Genomic DNA, 20,730 nt, shown 5'->3' with positions numbered 1-20,730 from the left:
TTCATTGTGTGCATGTGTGTGTGTGTGTGTGTGTGTGTGTTCATTGGGTGTATGGCATCTCTCACTAGGATAATTTAATTTAAAAAAAAATTCAAGTAAGTTCACACTTAATTTGCCCTGAGACTATCTATGAAAGCTCACAAATTCTCTCTCTCCTTTTTTAAAAAAAATTTGTCTTTAATCCACTTGGAATTTATTTTTAACATAATCTAATAAGGGGGTTCCACTTTATATTTTTCCAGATGGATATTCAGCTGTGCTTGTAACATTTACTAAGCAATCCATCCTTTCCCACTGAATTAGATGCCATCATTGCCTCTTATTACATCCTTGCACACAATGTGGTCTGTTAATGGTACTCTATTTTATAGTCCACTGTTCTGGCCATGTGTCCCTAGGCCTGGCCCACAGTCCAGTGTTCTCTGGGAGCTCAGTGGTCCTGATGCTCTATACCAGCATTTCAGAATTCAAAAGAAATATCAAAATGTCCTCATTGATTCTTAAATATTTACATTTCCATTTAATCTTTTACATATCGTGTTTAATCCTTGCATATATTATGGAAATTCTAATTAGAACTTCTCTGTATTTATGCATTTTTGTAGAAACTTTTTATATTTTGATGTATACTATGAATCTATCACAGTAGGAATCTTATAATCCACTTCTTCCGATCTTATGTTACAGTTTGTGTTTGGCCACCTGTAGTCCTAGCTTTTGGAGATGCAGACAGATAACAGTAGCAGCTGATGGTAGAGTGGCAAGATGTGTTTACTGACTTACAAGATTCCCTCCTGCTCTTTGTTTCACGAATCCTTCTCGCCTCTCTGAGCCTGGTATTTGCCTTTTTTCTCATCATTCTGTTCCTGCTCTTTCCTGTTCTGTTTTGTTCCTTCATTTCATATAATCTTTCGCTTGTGGCCTCCTGCTAGGCATATTCAAGAGGAGATAGGTACCAACAGAAGATTTGAGGATGGGGGATGGGACATCCCTGTTGCCTCTTGTGTCCCAGGAGAAGGCCTTCCAAGGTATTGCCATGTCCTCCTAGAGGGCTCTAATTCTGCCAGCAGCATGTCCTAAGACCATGTCCCAAATACAGAAGGATGACAGCCTCACTCTCCTTGCTCAGTTGTTCAGTACTTCTGTCCCTCAGTAATAAATTCTCTGCATTAAATTCTTTTGGTTTGAAACACCTGAAATCATTTACATTTTTCTGTATGAATCATGACTAACACAGGCTCCAAATGGATTTCTCATTGCTTGCTACCTGGCCTTTTATACTTCCTTGGAAATCACATGAGTGCATGTACACACACAACACACACACGCACACACACACACACAGAAAAACAGTATTTTTCTGCCTGTCTTTGCACATGTTTTTCCTTTGTTATAGTAGAACCTTAAAAATTTCCCCTAAAGTTTAATATCTAGCATAATGCTGAGCAATCCAAATTCTAGACATTTATCTATGGACAATGAAAACATGTCTACACAAATACCTGGACATATATGTCCATTGCTTTATTTATAATAGTCCAACACCAGGTGCAATTCAAATGTCCATCAATCAATGGATAGTTAAATGAATTATGATATATCCATACTACTCATTCTGTCAATGGGTGAATTTCAAAAATATTATATTCAGAGAAAGAAGCCAAACCCAGGAATTCCACATGGAATAATTCCATTCAGATGAAACTTTTGGAAAATGTGAAAAAGGAAATTCAGAAAACAGATGAATGGATAATAGTGGCACAGATAGAAAGGGGACAAGGAACTATGTGAAACGATGGAAGTGCTCTCTGTATCATATTATTAATGATCGCATACTATACGCATACATTTGTCAGAACTTATGCAACAAAGTTTTAAAAAAATGAATTTATCATTTGTAAGTCATATTGTAATTTAAAAGAATTTAAGACTTTAATTTTCATCCACACATATACACATGAAATTTTACCCACTGTAAAGTAGTGTACTCAAAAAAAATTTCCTTTTTTTATTTCAGTACTGAAGATTGAACTCAGGGTTTTATACTGAGCTACATTCCCAGCCCTTCCTAAGGGGTTGATAAATTGGTAAGTTACTCTGCCTGGGCTTGAAGTTGTGGTCCTCCTGCCTTAGTCTTGCAGAGCCCTAGGATTATAAGCATGCACTATCATTCCCAGATAAATTTCCCTTATTTTGTTCCTGCTAGAGAAAGCTAGTTAAAGTTCACAGACAGCTCAAATAAAAAGAATCAATATATTGTGTTGGCAATGAATATATTTCTGAAGAACTTTTCATAAATCTTTGTACACTGAAGCATCATGTAAACAGAGGTATTTGAATTGCAGGTTGAACTACTTTGACATCACTGTGGACAACAGGAATCAGACCAAAATGCACTTAAATGGTTAAGCGTGTGGTTACAAGGTAATTGACTCTGTCCCAGATTCTATGTTTTCTACACAGATTGGAGAATTAGTTTATAAATGTGAGTCTATTTGGACAAAGCCCATGCTCTTTGCAAAAAAGCATGCTGCTCTTGGAGCTTATTCCTTGACAAAGTTTTCATGTGAACAGTATGAAACATGGAAATTATAACTTAGTGTTTTAAATAAATCTAAGCGTGTTCAGTTAGTCTCTCTACGGGGTCTTTTCTTTTAATTGTCAAATCTTATTGTATAAACATCTCATGATTGTGTGTTTGTCTATATGCGTGTAAAAATACGTATGTGTATACAATGGGCAAGTAAATACTTTTGAGGATAAAATATTACTAATATACACAGTTTTTGTGCAATCAGATTCTAGTTTGTTGAACTCCTTAGTTTTAGTTATTGTTTTTATATTCTTTAGCAACAGAACATTTTAAACTTTCCATCAACCCAACTAACCAAAAAAGAGCCATTGAAATAAAGAATGTAAGGAAACAGGAATATTCTGAGCAGCAGAACCTAGACTGCAATTATCAGAAAAGGTTCTCACTGACCACAAAGATACAGTACTTAAAAAATATTTGGGGGTGTAATGACTTCATAAAAATGACTTATTTGAGGATAAATCTGCTAGTAATATAGAATGAGAAATTTTTATAATTTATGAGTTTTTCAGCTACACATACAGATATAATCAAAACAATATAGATTGGGTTCTGATAATAACTTTCATTTCCTGTTCACTAAAACATGTCTACAGTGGTGGCATCTGGGTTTTCATATCCAGCTCCTCTTCAACCTCACATTCTGACACCGAGATTACAGTAAGCTTATTTTGTCAGAACTTTGTCAGAAGACTTGGCTTTATCTCTATTCTGCACTAAAGCAACTTTCAGTTGTAAAATTCATGTTATTTTTAGTTGGTTCTGAGTCTTCCAATATGCTCAGAAAAGTAGCCTTTTAGAAGAAAGCTCCAATGTGTTGTTTGGCCCAGCTCAATGGTGACATCTCACTCTCTTTTCTTCCACAGGAAGAAGCTTTTCTGGAAAGAAAGCTGAGGGGAAAGGACAGTTCATGGATGGGCAGGAGAAAGGACACATGCCAACCCTGTGTAACACCACTGTCTCCTCTTCAGGTCCCAGCTGACCAGGTGCACATAGTACAGGGCAAATAAAATCCTCATTGTGAATCCTCAATGTGAATGGTTTCTTTTGGAATATGGTTTCTTTTCTCTTGAGCCTCTATACAAGAAATAAGTTTTGCAATACTTACTTCAGTATAGCCCTTAATTTTTTTAATATACCATACATTCAGGTATAAAACATTTTATAATTAAATAGTTTAAATGGGATAGTTTTTACCCATTGGCCTAATTTCTTCCCAGGATAATTGTTTCCCTTTAAAATAAATCCATTGACTACCTGGAAAGTCTGTCTATAGTAGCATATTTTAGATCATATTTTGTGGAGCACCATTGCCTGTAGGTGATGCTAATTGGTGGTCTGAAAGGATTTCAAGGTCAAATCATTTCCAGAAAGGTTGCATCATATTCACAGAGCTCATTAGTACAAAAAAGCCTCAGAGGTTTCCCAGACAGAGAAATGTGCTTAAGGTTTTCTATCTTAGTTTTTCTCTTATTTGAGTCAGGAGTTTGTGCCCTTATTTTTGCTACTAAAAGCATATCAATATATTTTGGTTGATGATGTGGGGACTGCTGATCTTTAAAAGTTCAAAACAGAAGACTGAAGAGTTTGGAGTATTTTTATGCTTTATTGTATACAAGATCTAAGCCTACAGAAATAAAAGAATGAAAACACATCTGACTATTGGACTTAGTATTATTCCAGCTAACCTCAGAGGTAGTCTTAGATTACTCAGTACTAAAATGGAAACAGCAATCTTTATGTAATGACATTTTGTGAGGATTAAATGAGAAAAATATTGTTCAATACCTAATATTTGGGTGCATAACTGATGATTATTACCATGACTTATATTAATATTCTTCATTTCTGGATTCATACTCTTGAGCTATATGACAATTTGTCTCTCATTATACATAGAATATCTTATAAACAATTTTTACATTGTTGATCACTGAAAAAATAGTTATATTTTATGTTATTGCATTTATTGTGAACACAATTCTATTCCAAAAAGATTACCAATGTTTAGTGGCATAAGGTTAGTCTATAAGGAATAATGTTGATATTGTAGCTTGTGAAGCATTAAATCCAGTTTCACTTTCTGTATTTTTAGTTGTTGGCTGCTGATTGACAAGATACCCCCACTCTCAGTGTGTTACAAGAACAGTCACTCATTAGGCTGCATGGAGTTGGTGACGGATTTGTCTTGGAATGTCAAAGAAGGCTTCATCCTCGCTTCTGGAGTATAGACAATGGGCATGGTCTTACTATGCAGTGTCCTAGGCTTCCTCAGAACAAAACCAGGCAGCTCGATTTCCTAAATTATGTCAGAGTTCCCAAAGAGAAAGCAGAAGCTGAAAAGCTTCTTTAAGGCCTGTTGCAGAAGTAGCTCAATGTCCTTTCTGCAACATTTCACTGATCCACAAAATTCACAAGGCCAATTCATTTTCAAAGAAAATGGAAATGAGCACCACCTCTTGGTAGCTGGAGCAGCACTCATATGCAAAGAGAGAAGGAACCAATGGAAGGCACTGTTGACAACTGTCAGTTATCAACATCAGTCACCAATTTAACTGCCCTTCCAGTTAGAGTGGATTCTGGACCCCGAGATCCACATGTAACTTATATTCTCCACATGTGCATGCTGACTTACTTCTCTTTATCACTTATGTCTGCATGAATAAAATCTGTGGTGTGCCAGGAACTGTGCCTGTGATGGGTACAGTGTCAGCAAAACCTGCCTCTGCCTTTTTCCTGCTCATGGTTGATGCAGACACACAGGTTTTGGAGATGCAACAATATACTTCCCTGTGATGGAGAAAATGCAGATTTTAGTGAGACACTGGGAATCATATCATTGTGGGTCTTGGGGGGCATCCATGGGGCATCTGGAAAGATCTATGTGAGCTGAGTCTGAGCAGGAGGGGCGTTAGTTATAGCTGAGCTCTACATGAGCAGGAAGAGGTCTTCCCAGTGTTTTTCAAAACACAGCCCCAACTGGCAGCATGAGCACCATAGGAACCTACTGAAAAATGCATGTTGTCAGCCCCCACCATTGCCTACTAAAGGAGATGCTGTCTGAGATTTGAGAACTATTGCTGTGGGCAGCAAGTGTGCCAGCGAGAATTCACAGAGGCTGTGATAGTATGGTTCACCCTTATGTTCCCTGAGAGAGAAGTAACCTGATTCAACATCCTCTACCCAGTAACTCAGGAAACTCAGTGCTCAGTCATTGTCCTCAACAAGGAGTACTTGGTTGGTCTCAATTCTCTCTGCAGACTGTGTTGCTGCTTTTAAGTTCTAGGGAGAATGAATTACAAAGGGTGCCTGAGTTTCTGGTCACTGGGACGAAGCTGTAAGGAGGAAAGATTTATTTTGGCTCACAGTTTGTAGAGGCTTCAGACCATGGTTCACTATCTTCAAGGAATTGCCGAGAAGAGCTGCTCATGGTGCAGTGGAAGAAAGTAGGGAGAGATAAAAGTAGGAAGAAGGAGGCAGACCCCAGTTGCCACTTCCTCCAACCAGGTTGTACATCCCAACTTCACAGTTGGCTATAAACTCTTCAGTAGACTAATCCACTGATGAATACCTCACCCCCATGACTCAATCACCTCTCATAATCCCCACATATGAGCACGTGAAGCTTTGGGGGGACATCTAGAAATAAACCATACCAGAAAGGTACAACTTACTGAAAGAGGAATTAAATATAAAAGAATATACCCACAAGGTCAAAGCTAATACATTTGGAAGAACTTTGAAAACATAAAGCTATTTGAAATGATGGGGTATTTAATTTTGTTATTAATATAAATTTAGAAATGAAATTAATGTATGTTTTTTCTTACCTCATTGTAAAAGAGTATTTACATTTCAAAGGCAGGGCTCTATATTATCTGCCTTATATCCTCAGTTACTAGATTATAATTCTAATTTGTGATAATTGTAGAAAAACTGTTAGATAAATGAACTTTGGAAAAGGAATAGGATTGTGACTGCGAGTCACAAACCCTAGCATGAACCCCAGTTTGCTGTGTGAGGTTAGGCAAATCTCTTAAACTCTGGTAATTGGTTCACTTCTCTAGTAAGAACCTAAAATTTCTGATCTGTTAGTTGTCAGTTCTGAATTTATATCCTCATTTTTTTTTTTTTAAATCACCATCTTCTCACTGACTTTTTTCCTTCCCTACATCTTCTATTTGGAAAAGTAGGACATCTATTATAAATTCAGCTAGAAAAACATTATTTGAACTTTCTGATGAGATTGGATTGGATCACTCTCCCAGGGCGATTCCAGAGGGAAGGAAAGATAAACAGGTGAACCACAGCTGAAGCCGAGGCTAATAGAGAGGGACATCTGTTTGATTAGGTGTTTAGATGGAAGTATGGAAATGAGCTAAGAGGTCAGGGAAGATGAATTATATATATTTTTTTGGGTTTCTAAGGCTTGGCTTGAAGCTTAGATGATTCAGTCTTGGAAGATGTAGAAACAGGAAATTTGATGGCCACAGAGGGTGGGAAGGCTCAGGAGTGGGGGGTGGTGCTCAAAACAGAATTAGCTGATGTGTCTAATAAAAATGCAGGGAACTTACAGGGTTTTGAAGAAATCAGAGTTATAAAATAAGAATAAAATATCTGATGATTGATCCAATGGTGAATTAATTGGCATATTAGCTGTAATATAATTTTTCATAACTTGGCTCACCAGAAAAATTATTGCAGTTTTTCTCTCTATAAGTGCAGAGGAATTTATATTTTGTTATAGCATTAAATCTCCTGTAAAAGGGTATTTGCTCTTTCTTTTTAATAAGGAATTTTCTAAATATCTTCAGGGTGGGTAAATTTGAAATTTCAAGGTTTGCAATTTCAGGAAAAATGTGCTAAAAATAACTCTTATCTCCTGATGCCTTGGGCATCCTTAGCCACAGTCATCAAATATCAGTGGGAGAATAAAAACAGAACAAGAATAAAGCACTTACTGTCTGCCAGGCTGTGAGGTGGTGGAGGTGCCAGTCTTACAGTCACAGACTCAGCCTCCAGAGACCCACAGCGCCTCCTTCCAGGAACTGCAATGAATGTTACTTGAAGGTGTCAGGGAAGCAGGATGGGGAAAACAAGGAATTGGAGAGAGGAGGCTATAGAATCTCAGTGCACAACATCTCTGAGAGGCCTATAGTCACCTCTTCTTCCTCCAGGGCACCTGAAATGTGAAGCTGCTTATAAGGGAAGGAGGAAATAATCACAGTTTCTGTGGGGACTACAAGATAGGCTTCTTCCCCTCCCCAAGACTCATATCTGCTGGAAGCTCTCCGAGATGTTGAGGGTCGCACATCCCTCCTTTCTTCCTTCTCAGCTGACTCAGATCACCTTTGGCAAGCAGCACATTTCCCCAGAGCAGATTCACTCTGAGTTGAGGTTTATTGGTGATGCGGGAAGACATGTGTCCAAGCCCATAAATATGAATGAGGGAGTCCCACTTGGAAGCATCCTGGCTGCATCTGAATGCTGCCCTTAGAGACATCTGTCAGAGGAGATCAACACAGGGTGCAGTGGCTCTGACCAATATTTGCAGTTTCGAAAAGCAAGATCAGTAAGTCTAGGATAAAATTCCAACACACTTTTTGCCAAAAGCTGTACCCTATTTCTTATTGGTTGTGAGTAGATCTCAAGGAACATTTCCGAGAGTGATGCTTTCTTGTCTGGAAGAAAGAAATTGCTATGCTCCTAGTTCTAGCTATATTCATTTTCACAAAGCTTCCCCTTAACATTCATTTCTTCTCAGCCAGAACCCTGGTTCTATTCTTAAAGTGCTGAGGACTTTAGGAAAGATTCCTTCCTTCTCCAGACTTTTATTCTCCCAATCTCTAAGGTGAGAATAGGAATAACTTGGAAAATAGGCTCATTTCATGCCCCTGAAGTTGGTGGTGCAAGGGCTGGGGAGGGCTCTGGTTAGACAATAAGCTGATTATACTCTTTGAATCTTCCAGGGTCCCAGAAAGAACAGACTATGTGATCAACATGGTTTTTAGTTAAACAGAGGTTTAAACGATGACCTATTTACAAAGATATGTACCATACTAAGGAAACAGATAATAAAGGCAAAGTGCTGAGGCATTGGTACCAGTAAGAACCCCTCATTTCTCTTGTCTGATATATGTTGGAAAGCACCTCATTAACATCACTTGGTAATAATTGTAGCTAGGGTAGATACTTGAGAAAACCAAGAGGGAACATATGGACAAACACATTTCTCTCTTTTTTCTATCTGCTTATCTCCTGCTAGCTCATGGCATCTTCTAATCTGCTGTTGCTATGACCTACTGTTTAAAGTCAACCAGAAACCAGAAGGAAACCAGATCAGGAGACTTAGTGCAAGAAGATCAGCTTCTCTGGACATAAATGAGAGCAGAGTAGGTTTGAATGTGCTTCTGCAAGGCCATCAAAGGATGGCTGACTGGAGAAATTAACTTTTATATGTTATTGCTTAAACACACCAAAGTCTATTTCTTCCTAAGAAGTAGTCCAGAATGGATTTCCCAATTGACTTGTGCCTCCCTTTCACTCAGTGATTCAGGGACTCAGGGCTTGTCCAGCTAATGACCTCATGTTCTAGTGTTGGCCCCTGTATCAGTCAGCCTTGGGTTATTGGATACAATACCAACATCCACAATTTAAAATGAGAAGAGTTTAAATTGGCTCATAGTTCAAGAGATTAGGTCCATGGCTGGCTGTATTCAAGGCAGAAACAACATGGTAAAGATCACGAGAGAATAAAACTGCTCACTCTGGTAGACATGAAACAGAAAGAGAATATTGTTCAAAGGCATGGCCCTGGTGAAACACTTTTTCCAACAAGTCCCCATCTCTTCACAGAACATTTCGCTACAAATTCATCAATATATCAATTCATTAGTGCCTATAGGGTCCACATGATCCAATCACCTCTCAAAATTCATACCTCTGAACTCAGGTCTTTGTGGACATTCTAGATCTCAGCCATAACAGTGTTCCACTATTAGAAAAAAACAGACCCCAGAGAAAGTTCTATGGAAGGTTTCTCAAGGATCTTTCTTAGGACTGGCAAGAGCCATTCATACTCACATTTCTTTGGTAATAATTTGGGTATATGTCTATACCAAACTACAGAGGACTAGCACTTTTGTGTCTGCAAAAAGGGAGTGTAGAATATGGTGAATAGCTAATATCTGAGATAAGATTCATTAGAACTGGTATTCTAAGTTCTCCAAAAGACCACTTTTCTACAGTCTTGAACCAGGAGCTCAGGATGTGAGACAATGTCAAGTTCAGATCCCTGAGCTCCAGTCCCTTCTAACACAGGAATATGAACGCCTAGAACAGTGCATCAGCTTCCAATTCAGGTGAGCAATGTCCAATCCAAACCAGTATACATATTCATGTTTCTCTCACTATTGCCCCTGTAAGGACTCACTTCTTTATTCCTTCTCAATTTTGTCCTGTTGATTACTTCCATATTTGAGCTTCATAAATTAACTTCACCCAGAGTCTTTCTCACTCCCAAGGATCCTAACTGCCACAGTGTTCCCTTGCATAAATCACAAGTCCTGGGATTGGAACCTGGTTGCAGTTTTCCCTACTTTACAGTAGGAATTATGTTTATGCTTAATTTTCTCCTTGCCTCAGCAATTAAGGTCAGAACGAGTGAGTCCTTTTCATTTACAAACAACAGTCTACAACATTCTAAATTCCCCATATTTGGATACAATGTAGCATGTAATTCCAAGTCCTATGCAGTGAATGTAACTAGAAAACATAGTTAAACCCGTAGTTCCTTAACTGTTTCAGAAACTTAGATCCAAAGTAATTTGTGAAACCATATTCTGGTTATGAGTAACCCTTTTCTAATCATCGTCAATGCAAGTATTAGCAGTGGGCCCATGTTATAGGGTCATTTTCTGCAAAGAAATAAAGCCTTCACATTTCACCACAGTTTATGTTTGAAAAACGAGGAGAATAAAAGTCCCATTGTGGGGTCAGCTCAGTAGCTCTTGTCCAGCATCAGTCTCTCAGGCTTGAGCAAAGCGTATATTTTTCCAAGGATTCAGATCTTTAAGCATCTGCACGTGAAGCGTGAACTGCCCAGAAGCCTCTGCTTCTCTTTTGTCCTCTTCACTAAGTGGGAGTTTGTGTTCTCTGAAAAATTATTCTCAGCCCCCAGTGTGAGTCGTGTGCCTCCTATGGCCCTATACAAAGCCCCATTGTTTTCTATGTCAGAGTCCTTGCCATGTGTGCATGCGTATTTATCCACTAGAGTTCTGCAACAGACTTCCAGCTTTTGAAAATATTTTTATTTTGGAATGTACGTTTCGAGAACATAGTAACTTCATTCATCACAGGGAATTGGTAGATGCATATAATACGTTTTGGTTCCTTTTACTTCCCCTTCTCCTGGTTCCTCCTTCCATCTCTTCTTGACCAAGTACTGTGACTCAGGAGTCACACAGCTGTGAGATGCAGGTGTTCCTGGACTTATAATGAGGTTACATCCCAATAAAACTATTGTGAGTTGATAATGCCTTAAGTTAAAACTGCATTTAACATACTTAACCTACTGAGCATCTTTGCCTCAGTACAAAGATCCTGTATTTTTCATTGCGATCATGGGGGAGACTGGGAACTGCAGCTATTGCTGCTGCCCAGCATCATGAATGAGGATAGTCTTGCATATTGCCATCCCAGGAAAAGATCAATATTCAGAATTTAAACTATGGTCTTTACTGAATACATTTTGCTTTTGTACCATTTTAAAGTTGAAAAATTATTAATTGAACATCCTAAGTCAGGGACCATCTATAGTTTCCTTCAAGAATTTCCTTGAGGGTCATGCGGAAATATTTTATTAACTATTAGAATATCAAATAATAAAAATTAAACTGGAGATGACCCCTCCACGGGCTCGAAAGCCACAGACTGTGCAACACATCTTCAGATCAAAGGGGGAGGGAATTCAATGAACCTCTGAAGACACATGTGTAGCATCCACTCAACACTCTTGTCATACGAGTGTCTTCTCTCAGGGGCTCTGTAAATTCAACTGTCCCAATTGTTGAGAGCCTCTTGGCTATAAACAGGAAACGGGCACTGCCTTTGCCATACAGTGGTTGATCCTAATAAAAATCTAATCTCATATTTAGAGGAAAATAACTTCATTATCATTTACCTTATCTTCTTTCTCCTATATCTGCTATCACCTATTACTGCCCTTGCTTCGTTTCTCGATTCTACTTCACAGTTGCCACTTCTTCCTTTCAGTATTATATGCAGTACATGTTTAGGAACTGATTTGCTGTGTTCACCAATTCTAAGACAAAATATTTATACAAACATTTGAAAGAGAAGGGCAGGAGAATGGCGGGTGGATCACAGTTGTATGAAGAGGTAAACATCAACCTGACAGAAAGAAGTGTACACAATGTGTACATTATGTGTACAGTGTTCAACTGTGAGCACTGGGAATAGAAGTGGATTGGGGTGACTTGAGAAGGCCTACATCATGTATATAACACATGGGTGAGGTCGGCATGCTGTGCCAGAGGAAGAGAAGAAGAAGTCCGCAGCTAGACACTGGCTCTCTATTGTTGTAGCCTCATGACCCTGGCCGTTCAAGCATAAGTGAATCTGCTGCTGAGAAAGCAAAGCAATCAGCGTGGAGCATTCATGATGGTGAGATGAACAAACTATGCAAGCAATTTGTTTTCTTTTATGTAAAACAAAACAATAGCAACAATAATAAACTCTGTGCATTTTGCACCAAGGAAGAAAACTAATTCCAAAGATATTTTTCTAAGACTTAGTCTTCATGAAAGCTTCAAAATGTTCCTTTCTCATGAAAAAAATAATAATACTTCACTGAGACTGGCATCAAACTACCAGAGAAGTGGAAGTAGAAATTTTGAAAAAAGGTACATTTAGGAAACTTGTGAATGAGAAGAAACTAATTATTTTTTCCCTCTGGGCAAAAAATTTATGATAGCACAGAAAACATAATGGCCAAATGTTATCCAGAAATGCCTATAAAAAACTCAGGGATTCATAGATTCTGATTTCAGGAGTACATTTCTGCATTTGACATTTTTTCATGTGACACATACAGCGTTGCCAGGTATGAGCAGGTGAGAGCAGGAAGACTGGTCTTTCATGTGCACAACTCAAGGATTACAGTGGGCTTCTGTGACCTAGAACCTCAATGTTATTTACATACATACAAGTATATTTCATGGAGGTTCACTAAGGATTTTTTTGTTAAGATCTTCCACTGAAACACCCCAGGAGGCATTGAATTTGTGAGCATTGTAGCACTCTGATCCTCCACCTAGACTGTACATTTTTGTTAATAACCTGAGGAATTATGCAGAAAAAGCCATTATATGGCATTCTTCTTTGGGATTTCTAATTAGATTGAGCAGAACTAAGAGATCTGGGTTGGAGCCTGAGCATGGACTGTTTTTAAAAGCGTAAAGGAATGGAACTCTTAAAGGACAAAGTATCATGGAATAAGATCCTCTGAACAAACGCCCACCTTTTTCAGCATTGATGTAGTTTTAAAATCAGTTAGCCTTAGACCAGCTGAAGGAACAGAATGTTTCCTTTATGGCCACATGGGGGACCCCCATTCCACAATTCTCTACTTAATACCTCATCTTGCAATAATTCCCCTTCGAAGGTTCTCTGCTTTTGCTACCTCCAAAGCTACAGGTAAAGTTAATGGATATCAGATTGCTTTCATTTTGCTGTCACTTCTAATAGATGGTGGTGATTGCTTGAAGGCTGTGTTGCAAGGTAGTTGAAGGCTGCATCTGATCGCAGCAGCAAAAACTCCCTGATCAATTAATGATGTCTGCCATGGATGCTGGGAATAAAAATGGCAGCACGTGGGCCACAGCTTGCCACATTTGAATAACTCAATAACATCACAGCACTGTCTTTTGGTGGCCCTGTTCATCTGTACACATACATTACAGAGCATGCCCTATTCCATCAGAATATTAAGAGGAATTAGGTTTACTTATGTAACTAAGCAGGATCTTAGGAGGGCTTTTAAACCTGGCCATGGAAAATAAGCCCTTATTAAGTTCCTTTTGGTTGGTTTTGCTTTTCAATAACTTTTCTCATTCACAGCATACCATGAGCACAGTAAATGCTGGTTGTAAGAGGCTTATATTCTCACTAATAAAAGAAAGTACATATGCAAGCAACTATTAATGAGCACAGTATTATTCACTGTGACAGAAATATGTACTGACATAATAAAGATGATGAAGAGAGTAAATTGTTAATTATGTGGTCTGAGGAACAAAGGCTAATTCTACAGCAGACCAGATGCTGCGGTGACTAGAAGGACATTGGAAGCAAATAGTCACATCCACAAGGGTGTTAGTTCTCTGACAAACATCCCAGCACAGTGTCACGCAACAAACACAACACAAGGAGAAAGTGCACAGAAAATGAAGAACAGGGCCCAAGTGAAATAGGGGAAAGAGATGTAACTCCCAAACCTGCTAGATATCCAAAACGTGAGTTGGTGTTCTCTAAAATCGAAGAATGAATTTTAGGAACAGTGGAGGTTAAGAGTAGGAAAAATTTATTGGAAGAAAGAAAGCTTCTGCCTAAGAGAGATAGAAGGGGAACCAGAAAGTGGATTGCCCACTCACCCCACTTTTCAAAAATGTTTTATACAGCAAAGCCATGTGGCGAGGCGGTTACAAAGTGGGACAAAAATGTAAGAGCCAATGGAAATTTACAAGGTGGGCATGAAGTGGGACAAAACCATGACCAACCAATAAGATTACAAGTGCAGTCACCCAGGTGATATTGATTAAATGGGGATCAAATGGGAAGACAAGTCACATGGAAGGAATTTCCCATTTAGAATATCAATCACTGCTATCTGTCTCTACAGAAGTAGTACTTCTTTTCCTTTTTATAATGTTAACCAGTGAATGTGCCTTAATTGTTCTCCATGTTGGTTCCTTGCTGTATTGGCTCCTGGAGGGCCGGTGCCTTAAGGGAGGCCCTGTCTACCTGCCAACAAGATATCTAATTAACTTACCTGTCTATAATACAAGCATCCCACAGAACTTCTTCTAAGTATGATTCTGCCATTTAACCAACTCTGTGGCCCTGAAGAGTCTGATGTTTGCAAATCCCTGCTCCCTCCTAAAAGGAGCAAACCCCAAAACCTCCCTTGAAGAACTGTAAGAGTCTAAAAGATGTGTCAGCAATCTGGTGCTTTTTAAGGTTTTAGTTAAATGGCATGACATTCCATTATTCCCTTCATGATAAAAAGACATTGTTTTAGGATTGTAAACTCAAATTGACAGAAAGCTTTCAGGGAAGAAAACAAATCCCTCTCTTATAATATATATCTTGTAATGTGAGTCTGAATTTTAGAAATTGTGGACCAGAAATGCGTGTTCCACTAGCAGAAGTGGCAGGTGATCAGGGGCAGAATAAAGAGCGAGGACATGCACAGACTTCTCCTGAAATTACCTGTGCCTGCCACTGGCCCTCAGCACTTTGTCCTCATAGGACTCCCACCAGGTTTATCTTTCCAGCATTCACATTTCACAACTAAGGCACTAACTTTACTATGAGTAGGCAGGAACCTCATAGCCAGAAGGTGACTGAGCCTGACTTTCCATAGAGCAGCCTGGCTCCAAAGGCTATGTTCCCAGGTCCACACTGCCCTTCCCGGGCTGCCTGCTGGGTGCTGTCAAGAGAGAACTTAGGAGCTGACAGGGATGCACCATGGAAGGGATATTGAGAGGGATTCAACAGGGGGAGAATTCAGTAGGGGAAGAATTAGCTTATAGGGCAGGGCAAGGACGTAGAAGTCAGCTGGAGAGTGAGGTTGGAAGGCAAGGTTCAGAAGAAAGAAGACCAAGGCATGAAGAAAGTGAAGAAATGTGGTCCCAAGTTGAAGGTCAGTCAGCCCATGAAAAGATCATGGCCATTCTGATATATTGCTAATGGAAGCACGTTTTAAGTCTTGCTACTATTTCTTCTCAAGCTCTGGATGTCTCAAGGCCAAGGGTAGAGCTAGACTATGTTTTTGGTAGAACTGTGTTCCCAACTAAAATCTATACCTTGAAATACATTTCCCTAGTAACTCAGCATGTGACCTAATTTGGAGATGGGGTCTCTATGGAAGTGATCAAGATAAAATGTGGTCATTAGGGTGACCCTAATCCAGCATGAGTGTTGTCTTTATAAAAAGAGGAAATTTGGGCACAAACATACCAAAACAGGAAGATCACCGTGTCTATGTACAAAATAAAGAAGAGAGTCCTACCACAGATCTGCCCTTACAATCTTCAGGAGGAACTAGCCCTCCTACTACCTTGTTTTAGATGTCAGAACTCTAAAGTTATGAGAGAATAAATTTATGTTCCTTAAACTGCCCACTTAGTGCTACTTCATTACTTATGTAAGCCCTAGCAAACTAAGAGTAGATTATAGGTATCTAGTTACTAATAGACTGATTATTCCATGTAGCTCTATTTGAAAAAGAGATGTTTCTTCCTAACTCTATGTATTTCATACACAATAATTTGTTTTAAAAATTACATTTCTAAAATATGTATTAGCATATTCCTGAATTTTCCATGTGGATATTAAAGAGGACACTCTTCCTTCTCCTTTTCTCATTCATATGCATACTCTGACACCAAAACCTAAAGAAATAATTGTGCACATCCATATTGACAAAGGAACATTTTGTAAACACATTAATTCTTCTTTCATGCATTCAACAGGTTGTTCTCTGTGAACTGTACTAGTATTGAGAACACAAGATTGACAAAATCATTGGGATGGCTTGTTATAGAAGACAGGCATGTAGATAAGGGGTTAACATATTTGGGATGAGGTAATTGTACAGTTACAGTACAAGGGTATTTGAAGCCCTAGCAGCATACCATAACACAAACTGGAAGCAAGCAGGAGAATCAAGGGGAGCTTTCCAGATAATACCTGAGAGGAGTATTAAGGTATGCACCTCAAATTTTAACTTAGCTATGCATCACACCCTTTTCTTCTTCATTTATTTTTTCTTGGCAAATTGGAAAATGAATATGAATCTGCATCATCTGCAGGAGTTTTCAAAACACAGACTCCTGGGCTCCAATTCAAAATTTCTGACTTGGCACATATGGAGGGGAATCAAGCATCTGAGTTCCAACAAGTTCTCAAATGGTGCTGATGCCACAGGGCTGGGGTCTACACTGTTAAGATCCACTCAATAAACACTCCTGAGGATCTACCTGAAACAGGTATCTGTTTTAGCAGATCTCAGGGATGTGCCATGAATAAAACAAAACCACACCTTTGTGAAAACGAAAGATATCAAGTCAATCAACCCCTTTATAATGAAATTGCACTCTTTAATCTCAGTTTCTTTGTGAGTTAAATAAAATATGCAGTGCCTGATGAGAGGTGTTTCTCAAGCACCATAGTCTTTGGAAGATAGGTTTTTCTGAAATGATGATGTTCCATGTCTATTCTCTTTCCTTCTGTTTTAACATCTGAACAGGGGAGTCTGGGGAAATGAAGTCTCATTTGTCTGCAAAGGAGAGAACTTGTGGGTGTGGAAGCTGGAACTTTCCTCCTACTAATCTTCTTTCTTGGAGGGGGACACTTGGAGGCAGTGACTTGGGGCTGCCTCTTTGATATCTGCAAAGGAGCAAAGAAGGTGTGGCCTGCTTTGTGGAAGGCTATTGGTATTGGTTGGTCATGTGTCTATTCTCTGTGGTGCACATTGAAAGGACAAGAGAATTGGCTGGGCACAGCAGTGAGCTCTGTGAATTGGGGAGAAACCAAGCCAAAGACAGAGCAAAAGTAATGATCTGACAGAGAGGACTCTACTTTTCTCTGCACTTATGAACTAAGCCACAAGTATTTGCATATGTGCCACTTGTGTATTGAAATGGTCTTCAGGTCAGCTATACAAGAATGCATACACTTGATTAAAAGGAAGCTCAGTAATAACTAAACAAAAGTTGAGCTTCACCAGATTTCAAAGCCCACATACTGGACTTTAAATCAAACTGTGATTCCTGTGAAATGCTTCCTTTGGGCACTCTGCTGATTCCCTATACTATGTTCCTTTCTTTTAACATGGGTCTGCCTATTAAGAAATCAGACTGAATTTTAAGAAAAATGGCAGAGAATACTGCATAAGCAGAAACTCAAAATCTAGGTAATTATTTATTTCCCTAGTCACCAAATGAGAGGTTCAGGAATATATATGTATGTATTGACAGTTTCTTGTAGGTAGTTAAAATGTTCAGTGCCGTGGGAATAAAGGCAAAACAAGAGCTTTTTCCAGCCTTCTTCCCCTGATACATTTGAGAGATATTTTATTGTTAAAAGAATAAAGCCTTGTTGGCTGCATGGCCACTTTGAATTAACACAGTGATTGATTTTTTTTAAATGAAATTTGTATTGAACATTCAAGAAAATGGATTTACTTGAAAGTGCATGCACAAGGACACATTTGAATTAGTACTCTTAATATTTTCACTTGGCTGCTGTCATTGTTCCATTTCAGATCCAATAAACTCCGTACTGGATATATTTAGAGTGTTTTCCAGGGGCTAGATGCATAGGACCTCCAAAGACTAATGTGTGGGTCCTTGATTTTAAGATGTGAACAGATCTACTTTCCATCTTAATGATCTAATTTCCGTGACTATCATCCACACACTTGTCAGGCAGAGCACTACTTGGGTTAGAACCTCCCCAGGGTACTGTACTAAGCACCTCATTTGTGCAAGCCCATTCATCCCCTCATCCACAAGCACAGGAGAGATACTCACCCCAGGATGCTTGCCCATTCATCTTCATGGATGTAGGTATGAAATTGTGAGAAAGGAAAAGACAAAGAGAAAAGGAAGAGGAGAGAAAAGGCAGGATATAATTGTTATTAAAAAAAAAAAGGAGGAAGATCAGGAATAGAAGCCAAAGAAGAGGGAAGAGGGGAAGTAAGTGGGGGAGAATAAATGGAGGAAGAAGAACAAGTGGTGGCAGCAAGGAGGAGAGGAGAAAATGGGAAGGTAAAGGGGATAAATGCTTTCAGTAAGATCCAGCTGGACAGGACAATGCTCAGGATCTTTCTACATGTTTTTCCATCATTATATGCATTCACATGTATGTACATTTTCCACTGAAATGTTTCTATATGGAACCTCACAAGTAGCACATGTGTGAAGAAATCAACAACAGCTAACAGATAATAACCAAGTCGCTGTCACGATTGGCATGCCACCTCAGTTTTCACTGCTTCACCCCCCCACCAGTTCTGTCATATGTTCTCAGTCCTTCAAGTCCTAGCACAAAGGTAGCATTCCTTCAACTAAGGCTCTCTTGTCTCTGACCTGCCAAGGGCTCTGTGTGTACTCTGAGCAGTGGTAATCATCTGGCCAGCAGCTGGCCAGTAAAGGTCTTTTGTTTGTCTCTAAGCCATGGAAAAGACAAACCACCACAAGTTCAAAAATTGGGGAAAACAAACAAACCACACAAAACACTTTCAGGTAAGCAAAAACAGACTCCATTACCAGCCTACCAATCATCAATTCTTTATAAATGCATAGCTGTCATGAATACATATCCATCTAATTACAGAGCTTCAAAGTAAGCAAAGCTGAAACTGACTAAGGGAAGAAACATATCAATTGTCTATAATAGCTGGAAGTTTAGCACCTCTCATTCAGCAATTGATTTAGCAATTGTCCAAAGATCAGTGAATATATAAAACATTTGAACACTACCACAGCCCTGTTAGAGTGCTCTGACCATTATAGAGCACTGCATGCAATGACCTCAGAGTATGCAATTTTTTCAAGTGTACACGAAACACTTACCAAAATAGACAATGTACTAAGCCATGAACTGTCTCAAAACATTGAAATTATCTGAAATCTTACAAAATGTGTTCTTTGAACAAAAGTAGATTAAATTTTAGCATTGTATGATATCTAGACATACTGAAACTTAAAAGGCACACAGCTAAGTAGCCCCTGTTTAAATAAGATCTCAAGGAAATTAGAAAATATCTTAAATTTAATACTAGTAAACATATATCAAATTTTTGGAATACATGCAAAACAAATGCTAGGGAAAAATATAGCTTGAAATATTTAGAAGAGTTTTCAGATCAACTGTTTATATTGTAATAATGTTTTATTCAAGAAAACCTATATAAAACTATGACCAAATGCCATTTAAAAACATTAGTATGATTAAAATTAGCAGAGCTGACCATATCAAATATGGGTGAGAATACAAAGCAATCAGATGATGCTGCAGGGTGCTCATGGAGGACTTTTCCTATGCTAACTGAACTTCCACACCGTGCTTCTAGGAGGTGCCTCTCATGTTCTGGTGGTTGGCCACCACTCTAAAGTTGCCAGGATCTAATGGGAGATACCATTGATTCCTGGTGCACTAACATTGAGAGATTTGGTGTGAATCAAGTTTGGAAGGATAGAGAAATTGAGAACGGCTGGGAAGCCCATGTCATACTCATTTGTGTGTTCCATTCAAGTCATCCTAAAACAATACTCTCAAATGCAATTCAAAAGTAATATCTTTTACTTTTTCTTAATTCTTTCTCTATTTTATCTGGTTGCTGTTCCTCTGTCTCCCTCCCTATTTTCCTCTTTTGTACATAAGTGTTTTAAACATTTGTGTGGGGATACCAGCATGTAATAAACCTACAATAATCTGAGATACCATGAGCGTGCTGTTCTGACCATTCCTACCCACCTCTGATCTCTCTGCCGAAGTTCCTGGGTCACAGACAGAGGTAACTTCCATATCCTTGGTTGGAATTCTTTCTTGAGAGGATCGTCAGTACCCATGAGGCAAAACCCACTCAGTCTATTCTTCTATCTCATTAAGGATGCATTGACAGCACTGGGTAGAGCCGAGATATCCCTAACAAGTAGATTGACAATAGACACAATTTCATGCACATCTGTGTGAAGAAGATTTACTATGCTTTGTGATAAGCTGACTGGTGAGACCAACCCATGCACATCTTATACATCTGAGACTCAGTGCAAATAAGCATTCAAGGCCCAATAAGCAGCAATCATCTTGGGTCCTTCTGTTTTGCC

At 38.9% G+C, this 20,730-nt stretch overlaps 1 long non-coding RNA gene across 1 annotated transcript; it reads left to right on the top strand.

Moving 5' to 3' along the window:
• The first annotated feature begins 1,990 nt into the window (after positions 1–1,990).
• LOC110344289 (uncharacterized) lies at positions 1,991–3,611 on the top strand. Its single transcript, XR_002386771.2, has 3 exons — positions 1,991–2,087; positions 2,346–2,424; positions 3,460–3,611. It is a non-coding gene; the product is annotated as an uncharacterized LOC110344289 (long non-coding RNA).
• Positions 3,612–20,730: the final 17,119 nt, after the last annotated feature.

The sequence above is a fragment of the Heterocephalus glaber genome, unplaced genomic scaffold (genome assembly GCF_053883595.1).
Source record: "Heterocephalus glaber isolate CG9 unplaced genomic scaffold, H.glaber_assembly_v1.0 deba00000347, whole genome shotgun sequence".
Classification (NCBI taxonomy): Eukaryota; Metazoa; Chordata; class Mammalia; order Rodentia; family Bathyergidae; genus Heterocephalus; species Heterocephalus glaber.
The sequence above is the reverse complement of the archived record's forward strand: the minus strand, read 5'-3'. Positions and strand labels throughout refer to the sequence as shown.